Source organism: Lathamus discolor, chromosome 1, assembly GCF_037157495.1.
Source record: "Lathamus discolor isolate bLatDis1 chromosome 1, bLatDis1.hap1, whole genome shotgun sequence".
Lineage (NCBI taxonomy): Eukaryota > Metazoa > Chordata > Aves > Psittaciformes > Psittacidae > Lathamus > Lathamus discolor.
In genome coordinates this window covers 81100102-81121394 of record NC_088884.1, presented here as the reverse complement: position 1 = coordinate 81121394, position 21293 = coordinate 81100102, and the positions used below count along the sequence as shown (strand labels likewise).

The following is a 21293-nucleotide window of genomic DNA, read 5'->3' as shown; positions in this document are numbered from 1 at the left end:
ACTTTGAGCTAGAAACAGTGGGGCCCTATGATTTGACTTGAAGAGAAAGAAACCTCCTTACACCCGTATAAAAATAAACAGAAGAGCTGGAAATTATAAAAGGCATTATAAACACAACTGAGGAAAGGATAGCTTCTAGGAAAGATGTGGAGCTTTGTAGTACATCATAGCTTAACAACAGCCCTCTAATAAAGCAATGGGGTTCGTGGAGGCTGCAGTTTGTAGTATGCAGCACTCTGTCCTTATCCCCATGTACTTTTATTTGGGCCTGGAGGGATCATGACATGCCGGAATCTGTAATTTGGTTGTAATTTCCATCAGCAGTACATCCCTATTAAACACAAAGATATGTGACTGCAGACTCCCTCAGTTAGGTGCAGGGCTCCCCTAGCTCCTGGCAGGCAGTTTTCAGAACCCTCGATTGGGTGAACACTTTCCGGCTGTGTATTGAACAGATGGCCGATGGTGATACTCTTTCTTATCTCAGCAAGTGTGGTGGCACAGAATCAAACCTATTTTGATGTTTCAAAAATAGAACTAGTAAGAGGTGACTCACCTGATTTTGAGACCACCTGCTGATGTTTCCAGTTACTGCATTTAAAAGCAGTTGCCTCTTATTTTGGCCACATGAAAATCCATATAAACAACAGGTGAAGGTGGCAGAAGGCAAAAAAAGCAACTACAGGAGTAGTCACTGCCACAGTCCAATTGAGGGATGGATAACACATACCATAAAAGCATGAGCAAATCCCTGTTTTAATCTTCCTCACAGACACACAAACGCTCTATAAGGTGTTAACACTGGAAACAGGGAAACTGGAAACATGGAGTTATTTTCACAACTTGTTGAAACTTGAGTTTTACTCAGAAAACAGCAAAAGCTTTCTGTAACAAAGGGTGATTCTAAGTTGATTAAGACTCTTTGCTCCATATCAAACAAAATACCAGCCCTGGCAAAGCAGCAGTCAAAGAATAACAGCTGTTACTTCTGATTCCACTGTTACTGTTATAATAGCAATAATTAGTGCTGGGTGGAGCATTTCATAGCTTTAAGGTGACCAATTTGATTAAAGGCCTAAGGCATCTTCTTTTCTGCAACCAGTCATTACCTGTGAGAAAATACTAATGCCTGTCATCACTGTAGATCAACTAAGTCCTGTTTGCCTAGCACAGCATCTCTTTGCTCACTGCTTTAGTTGTAAGCTCTTCTAGTAGTTAACACTTCTTCTCAGAGCCCCACCTGCTGAAATCAGTTGCTATCCATTAATCTCCGCTGTTCCTCTTTTTCAAAAGCAAACCTTGTGCTGTCATGGTTGGAAGTGCTTCACAGCGTGAATCCTGAAAGTATTTGTACCATGAGGCACATGAAGTGATTTGAGAAAACATGTTTCTTCTTTGTAACCTAGCTTCCTGACTTCTCAGTGCTGCTTTTTTCAGTGTTTGTCAGACATCTGTCCTTCATTTTGAATGCACATTTACAGCAATCTCCTGTTAGTTACCACTACAAACAGTTGAAGTGTGTTCTGCATCTTGAATTGGAAATCACAGAACATGTCATAGAAGTTAAATATTTTGCATCTTAGCCTGCTGGTCCTGGTTCTTGTGATGCTCACTAAAGCTGTGACGAGAGCTCGTGTTAGGAAAGCCAGCAGTATCACAGAGTGTCATGGTAGTGGTGTCTGAGCCTCAGAAGACTTGCTGGGAAGGGGTTGTTCACTGATGCAACCTTTGTGACTTGTTTTCACGGTGAGCGCACCCCTGCATCCCCTCTGGCTGGTGGTCTGTGGTGGGCAGGACTCCCCTGCTTGCCACTTTGCTCGAGAACTTGTTATAGTAATTAAGAACCTATTACTTTTATTTATTAATTTGCCTCTGAGCTTTATGTAGTCAATGCAAGTGCAGCACCTCTCTTCTGGGAACGATTCCTCCCCTTCTTTTGAAGATCTGTGTGGCATTTATGGTCATCTTGGTTTGAGAGGCATGCTTACAGTTTGTGTGAAATGAATGTCTCGAGCAATGTATTAGCCTCCAAGCTGTTCTCTTTCCTGCTGTTCCTCCCTTACTTGCTGCTCCTTCTCATCTTTCTCGGCAATGCCAGATGCAGACAAAGGTAGGATTAAGTGTCTAATTAGTTTATGTAGCCTTAGACATAGGTGTTTACTTCTTAGCACTGGGGGAGGGGCAGCCTGGGAGGAATCTAACCCTTGTCTCCCATTGAGTTTTTCAGCTTTGAGAGCAGGCCGAACAGGCAGGCCAAAATTTTCTAGACACAGTTTTGTTCCAGTTGCCTGTTCATAGAGGAAGTTGCAAACCCAGTCTGTATTACCAAATCCGAAATCATTTCTCATTTCGGGTTAGATCCACAGTGTTTATTTCCAAAAAAAATGACTCAGTGTAGACAGCCTGAAAGAACTTGCTTGAAACATTATGGAAAAGCTAATAAACTGCAATTAATACATTTTGGAACTCTACTGTAGATCGGGCAAGTTGTATTTTAACTATTTTTTCTTTATCAAAGTGAACTTTAAGCTGTAAGTCTCCTGTCTCCCACTGCAATCATCCTTCAGTAGATGTAACCAGGGAAATTCAGCGTGGCATTCCCACAGTAACTTACTGTCACCCTGGATCAACAGTGGCTTGTCTGGAGAGTGGTAACGCAATGGCTAGTGTTAGTGCTTGGCAGCCGCTTTGCCGCAAACTCAGTGGCTGCTTTTAAACCACCCCTGAGAATGGTTTGGCCCAAGGTGGCTTGCTGGCTTTGCACTGAGGTGCTTACAGGATCTCTTCCAGCATGTCCAATACGACAATGACCTGGTGGTGGGGATGAGTGTTTTGGGGAGTGGAAAGAGCAGGGGACAAGCGGTAGGCCAAGAGTGAGCCCAGGGCAGGCAGGGGCAGTGTCCTCCTGGACCAGGGCACGGTCATGCCCAGCGGACCTGAGCAGGGTGGGCAGCGTAGAGCACTGCTAATGGGTTTCATCAACTGTGCCATACAAGGTGAGGTGATGAATTAGGTCCAGGGTCCATCCCGGGAGTTCAGCAGGAGGCAGGACAGTCACACAGGTCCAACTCCCACCCAGGAGATAAAGACAGGGATGCAGACTTGCACAGCTACAGTGTAGCTTAGTGCAGGCCTGGGTGCCCAGGATGGGGCTTAAATGGAGCCCTCCTCCCCAGGACCACTGGGCGGGAGGTGCAGGTGAGAGTCCCCAGTGAGGCTGGTCAGGGCATTTAAAATCTGTTAGTGCCAATGGGATTGGGGGGGGGGGGGGGGGGGGGGGGGGGGGCACTGACAACGACTTCTTAAACTGCTCTAGGTGTTTTTAAGATTATTATTAAAGAACTAAGTAATGTAGTCTTGTTTTTACTTTAACTATTCTACTATTAATAGACTTGCACAAGTGTCTTGATTTAGCTAAAAATTAAGAGTTTCTTGAATAGGTACATTTCAAACATTAAAATTAACCCAGGTCATCTTGGATGTGCAGTTTATTGACTTGAGATTTATTCCTATAAAAAATTTCTCTCTCTAAAGATCAATTTCTCTTTTCATGAAACAGAGGTGATAACGTCATTGTCTTTACTACCTAACAGAAGCCTTATTAGTTTTGCAATTCATGTTGTATTTATGGAGTGTTCTGAGATATCTGGGTAAAAAGAAATGGACTAGTGTAAAGCAAAGGAGCAAGAGCACAGTGTTGCTGTATACACTAGCAAAATAAAACTACTCAAGAGAAAGTAGTGGGAATGAGATTTGTGTGTAGAATTTGACCAGACCTTCAAAGATTAAAAATGGGATGGATTCTGCCAGATACTGGGAATTGAATTTTTGCACTCAGGGATAGGTAAAATCTGCCCTCATTAAGTGTACTTGTGAGGGAGCTCTAGAAGGGTAGTAGACAGAGGAAGATGAGAGCTGCATGCTCGTGTGTTATGCTGGCACTAGTTATACAACCAGGTCTTGAGGGTGGAGGTCACTGTAGACAGGAGGGAAGATAAGAGAAATAGAGGGGTGAGAAGGTCACGGCAAGTTTGAAAGGGAAAGTGGATGAACAGACAAGGCTGATGCTAGCTCTGGCTATTGAAAACAAAACCTTAAACAGCTCACGTTTGTTATTTGTATTCAAGAACATTTATCCATGCCAGGACTCGGCATCCCTCTTTCTGTGTCAAATTAAGCAGCAGTAAACATTCTCTATGCACTGTAAGCTGCTGATACAACAGGTCTTTTCTGAGCTCCCTTTGCAAGACTGTCTCATTACAAAAGGTGTGTTCACCATAGGAAACTCAACACTAGAAGGATAATTTTAGGAGATAGAATCAGTGCATGATAAATCCCCAAAGGAGCTGACTCTCAAAATAGGCTTAGCAGGGAAGCATGCTCTGTAAATCATTACCAAAAGTTAGGCTGAAAGCATTAAAACACTTTGCATAATATGCACATAGTTTCTGCCTTGATCTTCCAAGCCACCGTTGTTTATTTTCCTAAGCTTGCTGTGGTCAGAGCTGGTTCTCTGGTCTTGCTATTCATGTGACAGATGAAGATACAGACTGGTCAGAAATAGGACGATCACAAGACTAATTTGCTGGAGCTGCCTGAATCATAGGGTTAAAAGGGGACCGTGAGGTACTTTATAGGCTGCCTACACACTGCTCAGCAAGTCAGAGGTTAACAAAGGACCTTATTCTTTGGAAAGATAATTGAGGCTGAAAACAAGTCAACCGTCCCACAGCTAAGCCGGGAAGATCATCAGTTCTTGTGAACAATAGCTGATGATGTCCGGGATTCAGTGAGTTAAGTGGTTAATCCTGTACAGAAAGCTGCATCCATAATGGAGTTTAAATGGGGGGAATCCACCCAATTCGACCCCTAGAGAGTTGCTTCCTGCTGTTATGCTGATGGATATGTCTATAAATATCACGGTAGCCATCAGCAGATAAAATCTCGCAAAGCCTCTCCCTATTAAGTGATACATTGATCTCCATGAAACAGCAGTAGCCTGGATTAATGAGCCGTGGAAACCAATCCCCCTGCTCTCAAACCGAGACTGTAGCCAAAGAGAAGGAAGAGACATATATTGTTTCCTTCTTGATTGGGTGGAAAAAAGTCAAACCCCTTTTGTCATCTTTCTTCCTTCTGCCCATTCTTTGCCATGAAGCTGTTTGTTACATTGTGTAGTGGGCACTCAGGCAGGGTCTCCTCTGTCTTTTGTTGCAATTTGCTGTTTATCAGAGAAAGGCATCGGTTAGGACTGTAAGGGCAAATGGGCCTTTGTGGTTTTCTTCAGATAAAGCAGTCCCTCCACAGCAGCAGCGAACCCGCAGGCAGGTTTGTGTACCTTCTCCAGCACTAATGGGTGGCAGACAAAACCCAGCAACCGCTTCTGTTCATCCTGACCTTTTTCTGTTGCATTTGTGGTTTTAGCAAAAGAAGCACTCACAGTTCTATTTCCTTTTTATTTAAAGTCCAAAATCTTAAGTTTTTTAAGCCTATCATGTTACAACGCAAGGCCTGACTCGTGATTTTCTACTCTCAGAGCTGCACACCAAGTAACATGCATGTACAGACCCCTACATTTGAATTCTCCATACTGCCCGTATAACGTGCATACAGGGCTCAGGACAAGTATGCCAACTTTCTGGTGCTTTAGCTAGCTCTTCTGGCATTTAGAAATGCTAACCACAAATGAGTTAAGCCGTATTAAGTGGCTCTGATTTCTCTTTTGTTTTCTGTATGTTTCTTTTCTGTGCTGTTCATTTGTTTCCCTTTGCTTTTTTTCCTCCATTTTGTTCTTTGGCTCCTTGCTCCTCAGTTGCTGACTCACTGCAAATCCCATAGTTTCTCCTCAGTGGTGACTGTGACTGGGCAAACCCCTGGACATCACTGCAGGACCTAGCTGGAGATGCCCTAGCTGTCAATGCTGTTCTGAAGAGAAGGATTAGAAGAAAGCAGGGCTACATAGTACCCCCAGACTCATGCCCATAGCTGCTTACAATGCAAGGATACAGAAGCAAAGGGGATTGTGAGGGCAGAATGGTTAGGTTGCTTTCCTTTTCTTTCCCTTTTCTGCTCAAAAAGTCCTATGCTTGTCTAGCAGTGACCTAGTCAAGGAAGAAAGGAACATTACAGGGACCTTATTTCTGGACTTGTCCTTTGCTGCTTCAGTGTCTTTGAGTATGAGACAGTCTTCTGCTTCAGAGACCCTAGAAAGAGTTAAAGCACACTGGAATACGAGAGAAGGCTCATGAGGTTCACTAGCTCAGCCTGCCCTGGTTGCGCTCACAGTTGGGTCTGCTGAATTCAGTGACTAAAAGCAATGAGCTGTCATTACCTCTGAAGAGCCAACATGCCAAGGGAAAACGATTCTGCTTCATCTTCAGCAGTATCAACAAAATTGTTTACCAAGTTCCAAAGAGTTATATTTTTGGCATCACTGTGGCCTGTTTTGGCCTATTGAATGTTACTCATGAGTAAGAGGGAAAGAACTTGCCTCTCAATTATAAAGCAGAACTTGTATGGCTGACAGTTAAAGAAAAACAAAGCAAACCCAGTATTTTGTATATTTACCTCACAGGATCTGGAAGGACAATAACTACGGGGGCCCCTGATTTCAACTGGAGCAATATTATCCTGGTTTTTAAAGTCACATCTTTGGTCTCTCAAAACAAGTGCAACTTGAGACACCCAAAATCAGTGCTTGTGCATCTAGTTGTAAATGGCCTGCTCTAGTTGTAAAAGCCTACGGAGCAGCTGGGAGCCGGGTGGGATTTCCGTCACAGACAAGCCTCATCTTTGTCCTCAGGCCACATTAACCATGACTCTGGTGTAATCTGTGTTCAGCTCCTGTGGCATCAAGAGAACCCTGGTTAGGCTTCCTAAGGACAGAATTGCAGATATTTCCAGGACTGTGTTGGGAAAACAGTCTCCTTTTAGGAGGAGCTGCAACCACCCCTGGTTTCTGCTGTCACGCTGAGCGAGGGGAGCCTCCATCTGTCCTAACCACTGTACATATGCAGGCAGGGGATAGGTGCAGTGAGGCTGGAGTCTCAGCCTGATGTTGAGCTAGAAATGCTATTAAGTGGTTAACAGGGCACAAGGTCTTTGCCCCATAATTTGGGCTAGAAATAGTAGTCATGGTACCCCTGGGTACTGCCTATGAAAGTGAACATGAAAAGAAATAGGAAGAGCCCAGGGGGCAACACCAGTGAAATAAATAGTAATCTAATAATCAATTCATGCCAAGGATTTATACAGTGCTTTACTTATTCAAAGCATGGTGAAAAACATTAGCTTAATTAATCATTCAGGTAATTAAATGGAAGTGGAATGAAAATGGTTAGAGGAAGTTTGGAGTATGAAGGCTTCCTGAAATCATTAAATGATTTTGCTGTCTTTGATGGAAGGAAGAATTTCTTCCTTTAGGGTTTAAATGTGCTTGCAGTGTGGGTGTTATTGCAGTTTTAATAACCACCTGCTTAATTCCCTGGGATGGGAGATTACAGCACAGCCAAAGGTTTCTTGTTTGAGTAACTTTGGCAGTTGTATGGGCCTAAGAAAAATGAGAAGTACCACCAGCTCTGTTTCAGGGCACAGAATGGTGATCAGCTTCTGGAAGAAATCTTGTTCCTTTGACTTCTCACTAGCAGAATGGGCTGAGAGACAGGGTATGGTTATGTCATGACCTATTGCTTTAATTTAAGCAGGAGGGAAAACCAAAGCTGTTCTGTCATTTGATGGAGAGGAATCGCTGAATGAGTGTGGCAAAGGACACTGAGAATGCTGCAAGTGAAAGCTAAATTTTGTATGGATTAATTCATTCCCCTGCAGTAAGAAGATGGGATTCTTTGTCAGACAGTCAGTGTAACTTGGTTCTTGGCTGTGGCATATTTAGGTTTGTGTTATCACCCGCTGCCCACACTTACGTAGCATCAACTCATGAGAGAACTTGTGAAGAGATATGTTTTCAGTCAGCTGGCCTGAATCGCTGCTTTGCTGGTGAACCCCTTAAACTGCTGAAGAAGAACTCTTTCATGCCAGTATAACCACACACCAAGTATGTAGCTCTGATTTCCTGAATTCAAAGGCTTGACTTACTGCACTGTGTAAGGGCTTTCAGTTTACCTGCAATCTGAGAACTTAGTATCTCACACAGGTACAATACAAGCAGTTGGTGCTGCAGATAAAGCAAACAACCTCCAAGAAAGACATGATTTAATAGACTGCTAATTGCTTTGATACCTTTGCTACCCTCCTTCAAAAAGACTGCAAAAGTCTGTGTTTCCTTCTAACTTGGGACACTGTCACTGTAAGCAATGAAAGCCATCAGACTTATCCTTTTTTCTTTCCCTTTTCCTTTGTCTAGTTCCCCTGAGGACACAAGATCCTGGCAGCTAGAACTACCCCAGGCTTTTGCCTTTTGTTTTCCTGTACTTTTCTCTTGGCACAATTCAGAAGTTTTCAGTGTTGTGCTTCCACAATCACATGCTAAAATATTTGCACAGCTGTCTGCTGACAGAAAAGGAGGGAAAATCTACTCTTCTGTCATTTGAAAAGTTTAAAACAAAACAAAAAGCAAACTAAGCAGAGTTTTATGTGAGTTGATCGTATAAAATCTTCAGTTTACTCTGCTCTTGTATAACAGAATCTTCTTTCACCTTGCTTGGTTTCCCTCATGTCCTTCACCTTCCTCTTCTCATACATATAAACCTATGCTTCCCTTCAAATGCCTGTGGGTTAAAACGCCTGTGGGACTCCATTGCCCACCTGTGTGCACTCATTTCAGTCTGTTCTTGATGTACAGAAATAGGACCAACTCCTACAGACTGTAATCAGGCATTCTTCAGGCAAATCTGACTGAAGTCAGTGGAAGTTTTGGCAGAAGAACTGCAAAGCTAATTACATTCCTCCCCCAAGAATATATATTGGATGGTGATGAGAGATGAGAAAATACTGCTTAGAAAGAAGGTCCATTAATAAATGTGAAGTAGATATAGGGGAGAACAGTTGATTGAATTATTTATAATGCAGTTATAAAAATGCTGAGGTGCTGAGCTTTCCAGAAACCCATCGATAACATGCATGACCATAGCAGCAGTTAATAGGAGTCTAGACAAGCAGGAGCAAGTTTCTCATGAAAATCACGTGTCAAAATACTGTGAAAAAAGCCTAGCATATCCAAGTCATTTAGCACACAACGCATTTTAGTGTGGTCGTAACTTTCAAATAGCTTTGAAAATTGGTTGTGAGCTAATTTTACCAGCAGTGCGCCAGAGAATTTCAAGCAAAAACTGAGCAAATGTGGGCTCATCTTGTAAAAATAGAAAACCAGCATAGAAACTTCCTAACAAGGGTACCTATAGATCAGGGTCAAAAAAATTAAATGCATGTTTAAAAAACCTGGATAGTGATACTAAGAGCAAAAATGAACCTCAATATTTGAAGGAGCCAATCTTTCCACATATTGTTTTGGTCAGAATCATCTAATTAATGACTGATAATACCAGAGCAGACATACACTTCATTAGATCCTTTGGTGGAATGAACAGAAGATTCAACTTTTCAAACCCTCAGTGGCTAAAAGAAGGCAAAGTGAAAAGGCCAACAGCTCTTTTTCAGCTTTGGCATCTATAATTCACACTCCCACTACAAACAGTCCACTCCCTTCCTACACACATAAACACACACTCTCTGCCTTCATCCTGCTCTCAGACCACACATGCATCTCTGTCCAGTTTCTGCCCTTCACATCAGCCATCTTCCTCCCTTGGACACATGAATGCTTCCTCTGAACTAACTCCTCAACTGAAGGTGTGTTTCCACTCTGGTCCACCAAGCTTGGAGGGTTTTTTAGGTTTTCTTGCTGTCCTCAGTCGTGATCTCCAGACAAAGCCTTCCTTTCTGTGAGAGAACTTCACAACCAGGAATGTGGTCTGGACGTTTATGGACAAAGGAACATTCGTATTTCTGCTCCTGTTGCCTCTTAAGCATTAGAAAGAATGAGTATGCTGTGGCTTTAGCCTTTCAGTTTAGTTTATGAAATCCATATCCTCCTGTAGACATACATTTAGGTTCGATCTCTTTTTGTTTGTGATTGAGACTGAAGTGTCCAGGCACAGGGATGTACTCTCCGTACTGGCCTGCATCCAGCAGCCTGAACATCATTTCCAGCCCTTTAGCCTTTGAAAACTTCTGTTTGTGAAATTACCCTGATGAGGTGACTGATGAGAAATTGGTGCTTATTAGCTGCTGTCATTTTTATACCCTCTTCTGTAACTAATGGTACAGCAGCCCTCGTGATCCCATTAAATAGCTCTAGCTAGAGCTCTGACTGCAGGAAAATAGAGCTGCAAACGGAAAAGGCTTCTTGGTGCTGCAGGCCGAGCTCAACCACCTCCTCTCCCCTACATTCCTCTGCTGCTTTCATACCCCCTGCTAGTCTAACATTACTCCTTCACAGGGTTGTCTTCTTCAGGGGACAACTTCAGTTTGAACAGATTCATGCTACCACACCCAGAGGCACCAAATCTTTTCCACTAAACCATGTCTGACGGAAAGCGTGTGTGTGTCAGCAGATATATTTAATTATATGTACCAACCAGCATTTTCCCTATAAAAGTTCAAGTGTGAAGTTCAGTTTCTGATCTTAATGCGTCCTCATTTAAGATTACTTTAAATTATGTAAGATATAAGATTTATAAGCAGCCATAAAATGCCCATTATAACATGAATTTTTATAACATGTCTTCATATGTTCCTCATATCTGTGTGGAACCAGATGCTGTTAAGTCTGGGTATACTCATAATTAATTTTGAACAAGCTACTTAGCCGCCATGCAAGGAGGTGGGGGGAAAGCCATTAAAGTCCAACATCTTTAATGTGAAGGCTCCAGACTTCCTGACTCTGGGCCTAGATGGGCTTATTACTTTGCAGAGATACAGACTGCCAAGTCTAGCAGCATTGTCATGGCCATTACTGCATTTGGTGATGTGCTCCGAATCCCATGTTTTAGGAACACATAAGCACAGGAGAAATGGAAGGTTTTTTCTAAACCAAAATAAATTAGAAACCTTGGAGCGTGTTGGAATAAAGATGGAAAACTCACGCAGAAGGCAGAAGCTAAGACAAGTAAAAAGATTTTAATTGTTATTATTTCAAACATCTGAGATTTTTTTTAGCCCACTTATAGTTTTTTTGAGTCTGATTCAAGTCTTAACCCTTCTGCTTGATACTGTTGTTTTGAACTAGTCCATCTTTACTGCTTCAGATTATAGTGTGGTAGAAAGGTATCTAATGGGATCTTTCACATTTGGATTCTGGCATCTGAAGGCCTGTCCCTACACAGCAAGTTGTGATGAGCCACTGTCAGAGAAAGCTTAAACAACCTGAGTTAAAAGTGTGGATAGAACAGTTAGTTAAGAAGACAAATGTGTGGGTTTTACTTCTGTTTGGTTGGTTTTGTCGCTACCACCTACACGCACACAGAGCTGTGTTTGTTACTGGTGTCCTGAGAGAGGAAATCCATTACCTTAAAAGAAGCACTTGGCATTAAGAGAGAATAATAAGGACAGCAACAAAGAACTGTTAGAAATGATTTATTAAGAAAAAGATAAATAGTCTGTCTCATAAACAAGTGGTATTATTTAACTATCCAAGGATTTGCGTTCCAAATACAAGCCTGAATTGTTCATTGTCCAGCAAAATAATGCCTGCTTCTGCATTCCTGGCCGCTTCTCTAACTACAGCCCAGAGTCTGTAGGTCTCTGCTGCTGTGTCTGTCCTGCCTAACGTTACTAATATTTTTGTCACTTTTATAATAAAGGTGTCTTAAGTAGAAAACAGCAATATTGAGGCATAGAAAGGATAACATCAAGACTTCTCAATTGAGGGGACAGGAACAAAGGATCTCTGCCTGTACTAAGTTTCCCCGTAGCTGTAATGGGGCCTCACAGACACACTTGCACTCGGTCATGTTGGCAGAGAAACACTTGGCAGAAAAATACCCTGCTGCTGTCTCAACTGCTCATTCACCTGCTCAGAGAGACAAAATTATATCGCTCCATCCTACCACTTCTTTAAACACTGGTGTGCTGATGTTCAGGTGTTTACCAGAACAAGGTTTCTTTTTTCCTGTTTTTGCATGACGTGGTATTTTCCAGAGGAAGCAAGTGGCTCTCTCAGGGTTATGCCAGCTTTCCTATACCATACAAACAAGATTTACAGATGCTGTAGAGCAACCTGAGCGGAGTAACCAAAGCAGGGTGTGAGGTGTGTGTCAGGGACATGCCTTCTGTATAAACCAGCCCTTTTTTAAAGAAATGGGTGGATTACCCAGGTCAGAGGCATCCTCAGAGGAGGAGGCAATACATACATTGGGTGCTGCCATTGCTGCTCCCATACCAAGCCACCGGGGACCACTGCTCCGTTACCGTGGCAACAGTGATGAGCTGGCAGCCAGACCCATCATCACACAGCCTCCCCAAGCCCTTGCGAGATGCTCTGGGAAAGACTTACAGGAGGAGATTTGCATCTGAGATCCCATTTCTTTTTCAATTTGGCTTTACCTTGCAAGTCTAGAGAAAGAGAAAATCGTGTGAGCTCTCCAAAGAGAAACCTGCGTGGAGGCAGGGCATGATGAGTGCTGAGGGGAAGCTGATTTAGTCGCTTGCCCTGGCAGAGGTGGGTGAACTATGAGCACTTGTCGGGGAGGAGCTGACTTGTGTGAGAAGAAGGTCACTTGCGCAGCCCTGCTCTGTGAGTACTGACTCAACTGGCCACTTGTACTATCTGCTGAAAATGTTATTTAGTGTTTGTTATTGGCTGTAAAATTCTGCGGTTTCTTGTTTCTAAGGGGAGGAATTTTCTTTTGTGCTAGGTTTTCTGGATAGGCTGTATGCAAAATCCATGCATGAGCTACTACTGTTTTTTTTTTGTCTAGGCATGGAGTCCTGCAGGAGCTGCAGCCTTACCCATTAGCAGCAGGTTTCTTGCAGCAAGCTCAACGAAATCTGCAGGGCAATATCTGCAGTTTGCAGTGAGCGCCATACAATTCATACCTTAATGCATAGATACCAGGGTTTGTACTCTAGCCTGCTGATACGGTACTATCCAAATATCAGCTTTTTCATTGAATTCATTATTCCAGCCTTTGTTATACATGCTGTCTTATTTGGGGTTTTTATTTGTTTGTTTGTTTGTTTTTTGGTTGAGATTAAGAATTTAAGCAGTAAAATGCTTTTTGGAACAGGTGCAGAAAGAGTATTTGCCCTGTGTAGGATAGAGTTACAGGGAATTTCATTCCAGTGAGCCAAACAGATGCATCAGATAAACTGCTGATAAAAAGAATGATTATATTGGCAAAGAGCCACCACGCTCCACCGTTGTGCATGGATATCACAGTCAAGCATACAGGCGGATGGTAGCCACGGGTGAGATCAATCTAGCATGGCTAACAATAGGCATCTATAAATGCAATCATGCTACAGAGCAATATCATCATCAGTTTTAAATTCTCACCTGAAAAATATTAGTTAAATCTAGAGACCTGTGAGAAAACTATGCTGCTTTGTAAAATAATGCATTGCAAAGAAAATATAAGGCAAAAGAAGTAGAAGCGATCTTGTACATCATAGATGTGAAATCATGATCAACCTGCAGCCTGCTCACATGAAAACAAATGAGATTTTTTTTTTTTCTCTGGTTGAATTTGGTGCTTGTTTTGTTCCCTGGCCAGACAAGAGCACTGGGGCATTTCTAGCTGTAATCTTATTAAGACCATTAGGCTGTAATTGTGCTTGTGTTCTGCTGCTGGCATGGATTTAGGCAGACATGATCCTCGGAGCATGGATGGCTTGCACAGTTGAGAGGAGATGGGCTACGTTCAGTTCTCACGAGGTCTGAAAATCTTACAACCTCGACTTTGGAAAGGCACTGTTTGCAAACCAGCCGGAAAGGCAAACAGGGACAGGTCCACTCAGTCTAGGCACACAAGGGCAATTTATGAACATTGCTTCTGTTTGTGGTAATGACAGTCACATGTGTAAGTTCTCTGCACAATGACAGCAGAATACACTCCCTTCAGTGTGTAAACAGTATAAAGCTGTGCCTGTGTGAGTGTTGGCATGAGAGGCTGGGCTACAACAGAAGAAAAATAGAAATCAAAACGAGTTATTTGTTCATTTTTCCATCCTCAGAAGCAGTTGTATGTTCTGCTTTGTCCAGTCTGTTATAACTAACACAAGCATTGTAGCTTTCTCTCTTTTGGACTGTTTGACCAAACTTGAAGATATTTTGATGACAGAGGATGTTTCCTGAGTCAGATACAACTTTATTTCATTCAATTTTATCCTGTTACTCTTCATTACAATTCCTTAGGACACCATAAATACCTGTTCTTCCTTTTTTGCATTCCTGCATCACTCAGATATTAGCAGATATTTCTGTTCCACTGCAGCAGTGGAGTTTAAGTACTTCTGGATGTAACTGGATTTCCAGCCCCCTCTGTGACCCCTGCACATGTGGACCTCTTGCACAGAAAGCCATACCGGTTTATGTCATTCACGCATGAGCCTCGGGAAGCAGTTTTTGCTGAATGAGTGCCAGTGTACCACACAGTTCATAAATATGTAAAAGTAATGGGCCCTATCCCAATAAGCTCAGATTCAGAAACGTTTAGCAGATGTTCTGGCTGTGGGGGAGGAAAACAGGAGATGAATAAATACAATACTGCAATAACAAATACTTTGTTGATGAAACTGCACATAAATTAGAATGACAAACACACCCTTACCAGGACTTTGACCTATCCATAAAACAACATCAACATGTTTTATTAATAGTAGTTCCACGTTCTCAGGATCGATAGAGTGTCTTTATTGATTTCCTTTTCCCTTTTTATTAATACTTATCTAAACATGATGAATTTAGATGGAATGTAGGTAGAGCCTTTTTTTATAGCTTGTGAAGGACAATTCTAATAGTACTGACAATTCTAATAGCACTAGTACTTTATATACTTGGTTAAAGGAGTAAAAAGCCATTGCTTTAAAAACAAATATACAAAACATAGCACACGGCTCTCTGCTCAACTAAACTTTAATAGCAAACATGCCTTTTAGACCTCAATGCATGCTACGTGGACTAAACCAGTCCTGGGGGAGCCCGGCACAGGCAGCTCTTGTGTGGAATTTGTGTAGCCCCAAATTAGATGAAGAACCAACAAAGTGTCTCAGTGATGACCTTGCAGGGCATTTCTTTTTATTACATTTCACCAAGATATGTTTAAATCTGTTTCTTTAGTTATTCTTTATTCTATATTTAAATCTCTAGTCCTTTTCAGGGACTAGCTGAGTACAAGGAAATGCTGTACTTCTGATTTTTTATTTAATATATTAATTGCATAGTATGGCAGCAGTCTAGTAGTACTTCACCTGGGTATGGTCTTCTTGCTTAGCTGTATTTTGCCCATTGAAAAGTACTTGTCTTACTGCTTTAGGTGGTCTTGAACCTCTACACCTGTGAGCTGCTGTTGTTCATAGAGGAAGCATGAAGGCTACTCTTCCCAAGCTCTTAGCATACTGTACGGTTTTGGAAAGGAGTTTTGTGGCCTTGTGTAGCCTTTGTTTTGGGTTACTTCTGCTGAAAACGTTACAGCATAGTGAAGTGAAAGTTGCATGTTTCTCATTAGCTTCCTGTATACCCACAGTCCTGAATCATAGCAGCAAACCCAGCTCAATTTTATGTTTTACTGCTTGGAAAAATCTGTAAGCATTGAAATTATCTGCAGTGTGTATGCACAGCCTCGGAGGCTGTCTTATTCCTAAAATGCTCCCAAATGCTTAAGTCTGCACTGAACCCTCAGCAGATTTGCATGTAGCCCCAGAGAAACTTTATTAGTTCCTATCTGAAAGCTTATATTCTTAGTCTGAACGGTTAGAAACATTTTTCTATGCGATCAAAGTTTACTGGAGCCGGTGGGCCAGCTTTTTATTTCCCTGTTGAACTGAAGAGGATTTTACCTAGAAAAGTTTCTACTTCTTCTTAATGAGCCATTAGGTGTTGTGGGTTTGTTTGTTTCCAAGTGCATTAGTCTTGTGTTTGTTTTCTTGTAACAAAACACCACCAGAAATTTATTTGGAACTCGACTCCCACTCCTGCACACATCACTCCAGATCAGTGTGTGCCTATGTGTTCAGGGGTGGTGGAAGGGGGTTAAATAGCATCATTTTATAAATACTATATTTAGTAGTGATGCTATCTAAATGCTTATTCCGTGAATAACCACTTGCATTAGGAGCGTGCTGGGTGACTGATGACTTCTGCCTTGTGTTTCCAATACAAGTTGAACACCTGTGCTGTGATTAGGAAATCAGCTCTTTAGTTTCCCCAGAATTGGACAACTCTTCCTGCTAATAGTTGCGGCTGATGCAGAGGACAGCAAATTTTAAGACCTCTGTAGACAAGACTTTCTCTGCTGTCTTTCAGTTTCTTCTGGAAACATTTCTTCTTCTGGAAGCATTCAGCTGCTGGTTTGTATACAGATTACTTTTACATTAAAAAAAATTAAAATTGCTCTAGCTGTCAAGTAGATGTGAGCATCAGAATATAAGACTATAACTCATTAAGGAGATCCCCAGTTAAACTGCCTCCAGCAGGCAGCAATTTAAATGCAGTGACTTTTAGCAGAAACACTTGCATACAGGAGATAAGAGTTCTGGTTAAGCAGAGTGGCACTTCGATTTTATGTTGTGGCCTTGACATGGACTAAAGTGAGAACCACCAAAGGTGTATCAATATTGAGAATCACCAGAGGTCTCACCATTTTAACAGGCAAGAAGAAATGGAGTTTTAAGTCTGGAGAGTGTAGTAAGATGTGAAATAAGAAATCTTCATGAAACTAAAAGGCTGTTGCAGGAGCCAGAGGGACAAATGTTTTCTTTGTCTGTGATGGGTAGGGTGAGAGGTAGATGTAAATTATGGTAAAAGAGATCATTAGGGAAAAATTTCTGAAGCCAAAAAGATTGAATCATGAGAAAGCAACATCTTGGCTGGGTAGACCATGGTGTCTGCAGCACTGGAGGGCTCTTTGAGGGGTGAAGCAGATGGGACAGAGATGTTTTAACAGGGATGGAGCTAGGTGACCTCTCGGTATCCCTTCCAGCCCTGTGATTTGGTGATCACCTCCTTGTTTGAAAAAAAACTTGCTGTGTTTTTACTTGCTAATTCCAGATGTGGGAACTCTGCTCCAGGACAGTATGCTTCTAGTGGAATTTGCTGTTGTTTTTAAAGAGATTACAAATTCCCACAGGAGCAGCAGCCATGCACCTGGCAAGTTCTGAGACTTGGAAGGTCATCAGAAGAGAATACTTTGGCCATCTTTACTTTGGAAATAGCTCTCATATCATGGAGATACCAAAAACTTTCTTGGATTTTCTTCTGTAACTTGCCTTCCTTGCTGTACTCCTTGTCTAACTGGGAGCAACACCTGGCCCTTGTGAATCTTCAATAATATCTTAGAAATGGAATATATAAAAAAGGCCTTTTTTAAATACATATTTTTCAAAATGGGACACTGTACCATACTCTGACCCCATTTGGAGCAGTAGCAGCTCGCTTCCTTTTAGGAGCTGAATCCTGACCCACAATGTTTTTCCTTGGGTTGGTTTTGGACTGCTTGCTTTATGGCTGCTCTGCTTACTAGCACCCAGTTTTACAGTGCTTGCAGGCAGTCTTTAACAGGGAGTCACTGCTTGGCTGAGGTGAGGTGACCGTTACCTCACCCAGTGCAAACCAGCAGTTCCACAAAGTCCTCAGGGAAGATAATGGCGATGGGCTTAGTTTGCATATCACCAAACTGGAACATCAGTCTTCTACTAGGCTGTGATACAGGATTTCAGCTGTCTTGGTTTGCTTTGACAAAGTAGCCCATTTTGTACTGACGTTTCAGCCCTTTGTTTTTGTGTGTGTGCTTTACTAGGCAAAAGTTCTATACAGTACTGCCTTCCACCCTCCTCCCACTTCGAACACCACGTGCACGCAGTGAAAAGAGACATGCAAAGGAAGTACAGTGCTTTGTTTCTGCTTTAGTTCTGCTTGTTTAAACCCTTCCTCTTACAGCGCATTGTGAAAACTCCCCTGGGAATCTAACAGCATAATGATGCAAATAACCCTGTCATATGACTAAGCCTCCCTGGTGCTGGATTCCAAAATATCAAGCCAAGGCGTACAAGTCTTTCTGTGGATGCCATAGGCAGCTTCATGCTAGAGTGCAGATGGCTCTTCAATTCCCTAATGGGAATTGTTTGGGTCCCTATTAGCATTTCACAAAGATTACTGTTCAACTGCCAACCCTCCTCCAGGCTTTTTGGAGGCATAGCGCTCAGCCAGCAACTGGTGGACACACTGTATGCACTGGTCCCTTGGAGAGCATTTTAAAATGTCTCCTGGATCACTGTAGGTAAACCCTCTCCTCCATTTGCTTTAGTTTTTTCCACTAATCTCACACATCCTCAGCCTGCATCTTTGAAGAGAAGGTTGATGTACTGGTTATTAACAAGCAATAGAAGCTGCTGCCTCCCCAATAAGGAGCTCCTACGTCAGTGATTTCAGAGGAGAAAATACCCATTGGCTGGAGCTCTTACCACCCTTTGGTACTTGTGTCTGCACGACTTTGTGCATGTGCTCAGGTAAGGACAGAGGTCTTTGCCAGATTTTCCAGCACATAAGCTGAATCAGCAGGCTGCGGCTTTCAAGCGGTTGCAACCCATAGCTCTAATTTCTGTGCTCATGGAAACTCCATCAGTAAACAGGGTGGGTTGAGCCAAGTTTAGATCAGCTAAAGGCTTTCCTCCATCTGTTCTCAGACAGGGATATAGATAGAGATTTGGGAATTGTGCACTTCTGGCTGATATTTGTCACACCACAGTGTAGTAAGAATTTCCTCATTGACTTATTTTATCCATCTCTCATGAACGATACCTATTTTGGCTTTTATCACCTGTTATCACAGCACCTGACTGCTTTTCATGCCAAAATCTCTAATAGATTATGGAGATCAGAACTTCTTTTAAGGCAGGGTTATAAGACCGTGGCTCTGGCAGGACACTGCGACTGTGTGGTTTTGAGTGTGCAAGGTATTTGAATTACATCTGCTGGAGAGGCCTATCTCAAGGAAAACTGGTAGACTTTCTTATTACCATTGCTATTATAGTATCCTGAGTTTGTACTCACTTCCTAATCCCTGGGTCTCTCACAGTGGTTCTGTGTTGGTTTGCATTCCTGCTGTATTCAAGTGCACATGGACTGCCTCTCTTGGCTGAAGGATTCGAGGGCATACTCACCTGAGTGTGGCAAAGATGGCATAGATGCGTGCACTGCTTATACACACTAAAACATACAGATAAGAATGAAACATTTTAAGGAGTAAACAGATATGCATATATATATATATATATATATATATATAAAGCTACATACACACACTGAACATTTCTGTGTTCTTCTCAGTGCTTTCTCAAAGAACAGGGTTTTGTCACTTTTGCCCATCCAGTACCTGCAGCATTACCTCAGTGTAACCTGAGGGATTAGTCAATACTTGGGTCTTCCAAGTTGATTCAATTAGCAGGAGACAAGGGTAATGGGAGCAGGCATTCATCTGATGTAATCGCTCATCTCGCAGGGCGCGCAGGCAAAGAGCTATCTCCCCGAAAGCAGCAGGATGCAAACAGGAGTTGCTATGACCACAGCACCAAGCTTCTCCCCTGCCAGCACCGAACCAGAAATAGATGTAGCCCTTTCTCATGGTGTTTTTACAAGCGTTTTACAGCCATTTTTAGCTCTGCTCTGCCACCTTCCTTCTCCTCCTCCCAGTTCCTTACGCGCTATCCTCTCTGCACCGGCGGTTCACATTTAGGCGGCAGTATGACAGGAGGTACCGCCGGTTTCGGCTGCCCAGCCGAGGGCAGGAGGGCCCTCGCGGTTGCAGCCTCATCCGGTGGGCGAGGTGAAGAGAGGTGAGAGAACGGGCTTGCTTCGAGCGGGAGGTGCTGCTTGCCCCTCGGCGGGGTGTGCGACAGCGCGGAGCTGTGTGACGGGTAGCCGGCCCCCGCCCGAGCGCTTTAAAGAGTCACCGCCCCGCCCCTTTCTCTTGTTTGATCTCCGCTCCACCTATCGCGTTATGGCGCGCGCCCCGGCCCCGCCCCTCCCCGCCAGGGCGGCCAATCGCCGCCCGGCCTGTTGCGATTCGAGCGGTGGGAGCGTACCATTGCCAGGGGAACGGGGGGGGGGGGGGTTGGCTAGAGCCGGGAACGTGGAGGGGTTTCTGTGTCTTATGTGGGACTCAGCGTGCCTGTGTTGTTCGCCGCCGCACCTGCCGCGTTCCCGCAGTCGTGGCTCTCGTCCCGTTTGCCCCGTGTTTCAGCGAACCGTGGGCCCGGCGGCTGCAGCCTCCGCTCCCCCTCACCCCCCCCCCCCCCCCCCCGCCGTGTGTGTGTGTGTGTAGGGGGCCCTGTCCTCCCGCCCCGCGCGCGGAGCGGTTGGTGGGGCGGGGCCGCGGCCGCGGGAGCTGCCAAGGTGTGCGCGCGCCGCGGCCGCTTCACCACCCGCGCCCCCTCCTGCGGCGGGCAGGGTCGGGCCGCTCGGCTCCGCGCCGTGCCGTGCCGTGCCGCGCCGTGCCGTGCCGCGCCGCGCCGCGCCGTGCCGTGCCGTGCCGTGCCGTGCCGTGCCGTGCCGTGCCGTGCCGGCAGCCTGACGGGCGGAGTGCGGCGCCCCCCGCGGCAGGGGCTCTTCGGGCTGCGGCAGCCCTGCGACCGCCGCCCCGCGCGCGGCATGAGGCGAAGGTAAGGGCGGAGAGACCCCGCTGCCGCTTCCCGTTGCGCAGGGAAGGGCGGGCTCCCGCGTGGTGCGGCGCGGTCGCGGGGAGGTGACTGTGGTAGCGGCGGAGGAGCCTTTCCATGCGCTGCCATCCCCCGGGACGCGGCCGGCTCTGCGCCGTGCCGGGGCGGGGGCCGTGCGGGCCCGGAGGGACCGGCGGCTGGAGCTGGCACAGGGCGCACGGCCCCGAAACCCGATTCCCGGGGCGGCGGGTCCTTGCCCGCTCGCAGACCCGGCTGCACGGGTCGGCGGCGGGGAGGAACGAGGCGGTGGCGGCCGCTCGGGGCCCCCAGAGCGCTCCGTCGCCTGAAGGGGTGGCTCAGCTCAAGGTACCGGGGCACCGCGTACCTTCGGCCGGGGCAGGGAGAAGGAGGAGGAGGGGGCGGCGGTGGTTGTAGGGGTGGGCGCAGACTCCCCGCGGCTCGAT

The 21293-nt window shown here is 44.6% G+C and overlaps 1 protein-coding gene across 9 annotated transcripts in view; it reads left to right on the top strand.

Moving 5' to 3' along the window:
- The window catches only part of MICAL3 (microtubule associated monooxygenase, calponin and LIM domain containing 3), a 184015-nt gene that overhangs the window by 1580 nt on the left and 161142 nt on the right, over positions 1 to 21293 (top strand). For 8 of the 9 annotated variants that reach the window (XM_065682867.1, XM_065682860.1, XM_065682840.1 and 5 more), the window contains exon 1: positions 20711 to 20832. The exons of the other annotated variant lie outside the window; for it this stretch is intronic. The gene's annotated coding sequence lies outside the window, so the exon portion shown is untranslated. Of the gene's footprint in view, positions 1 to 20710; positions 20833 to 21293 lie in introns of those variants that run through there. 9 annotated transcript variants of the gene reach the window in all.